This window comes from Heterodontus francisci, unplaced genomic scaffold (genome assembly GCF_036365525.1).
Source record: "Heterodontus francisci isolate sHetFra1 unplaced genomic scaffold, sHetFra1.hap1 HAP1_SCAFFOLD_58, whole genome shotgun sequence".
In the NCBI taxonomy this organism is placed as follows: Eukaryota; Metazoa; Chordata; class Chondrichthyes; order Heterodontiformes; family Heterodontidae; genus Heterodontus; species Heterodontus francisci.
In genome coordinates this window covers 6,411,687-6,413,165 of record NW_027142006.1, presented here as the reverse complement: position 1 = coordinate 6,413,165, position 1,479 = coordinate 6,411,687, and the positions used below count along the sequence as shown (strand labels likewise).

General features: G+C 46.5%; 1 non-coding gene across 1 annotated transcript; it reads right to left on the bottom strand.

Annotated features, from left to right (window-relative positions):
• Positions 1 to 1,137: 1,137 nt before the first annotated feature.
• trnar-ucu (transfer RNA arginine (anticodon UCU)) lies at positions 1,138 to 1,230 on the bottom strand. Its single transcript has 2 exons — positions 1,194 to 1,230; positions 1,138 to 1,173 (listed from the first exon to the last, which is right to left on the bottom strand). It is a non-coding gene; the product is annotated as a tRNA-Arg (tRNA).
• Positions 1,231 to 1,479: the final 249 nt, after the last annotated feature.

Below are 1,479 nucleotides of genomic sequence, written 5' to 3'. Positions count from 1 at the left end.
TACCTTTCTCTCTTGCCTTGCCTCTCCTCCTTGATTCACCATGTCTTCCCAAATTTGATCCCTTGCCCCCACTATTCAGTTTAAAACCGTCTCTACGTCCCTCGTTATGTGGCTCGCTAGAACACCGGCACCAGCACGGTTCAGGTGTAGACCGTCCCAACGGTACAGCCACCTCTTTCCCCAGTACTGGTGCCAATGCCCCACGAACCAGAACCCACTACAACCTCATCAGTCTTTCAGCCGCACATTACTTTCTCTAATCTTATTTGTCCTATGCCAATTTGCACATGGCTCAGGTAATAATCCAGAGATGATTAACTTTGAGGTTCTCCTTCTTAATTTGGTGCCTAGTTCCTCATACTGACTATGCAGAACCTCTATCCTTGTCCTGCCTATGTCGTTGGTACCGACATGGACCACGACAACTGGATCCTCCCCCTCCCATTGTATGTTTCACTCCAGCCCTGAGCAGACGTCCTGAATCCTGGCACCGGCAGGCAACACAGCCATCTGGACTCTTGCTCTTTGCTGCAAAGAACAGAGTCAATCCACCTTACTATACTGTCCCCACGTTCCTTTTTTCTCCCTCTTTGAGCCGCAGACACTTACTGCAGACGTGTTTGCCCTGGATCACACTGGTATCCAGGAGCTCCCACATGCTGCAGCTGTGACACATCACCTGTCCTGTCATCCTTAACGTGTTTCAATTAACTACTTAATTATTTTATTCAATTGTTTATTTTATTGTATATTTTATTAAGCTTACCACTAGTTTGTTTACTATTTTAAACATTAGGACTAAAATGGACCTTAATCACTGACCAGATACTCATCAAACATGCAGCTATTTCCAAACCAATCAACTACCTGCTTGCCTGTGATGTCACAGCTCAACAGATCCTCACCAAACAGCTCCTTCCACTGCACCGAAGCAAGAACCAAATCCTGTAAACTCACCCCAGCGGCTCTCTGTTTCCCTGCTCTCACTCTCCATTGTGATGTCACTTTTTGATTTTTTTTGCCCCAGCTCTGCTCATGCTGTGCTCCTCTCTCTCTCGCTCTATCTCTGAATCAGTGCTTTTGACACACTTGTTAACTCTCTGTTCCGTCGTGCTCTTCTGTCTCTGGTCCAAAATCTGACTCTGGTGGGATTTGAACCCACAACCTTTGAATGCCTTTTTTTAATCATTATTTAGAAGTCCAACACACTATCCATTGCGCCACAGAGCCGCACATATTTTAATAAACATCACCAAGGCCTTTGATCTTGTCAGCAGAGACGGACTCTTCAAACTGCGATGGAAACTCGGCTGCCCTCCTGAACTCTTGGGCATCATCTCTTCTTTCCACGAGAACATGCACAGTTCCATCAGTTACAATGGAGCAACATCAGACACTTTCAAGATCAGCAGTGGGGTAAAGCAAGGCTGCGTGCTGGCGCCAACTCTCTGAGGAACAGAGGAACATAGGAGTAGGCCA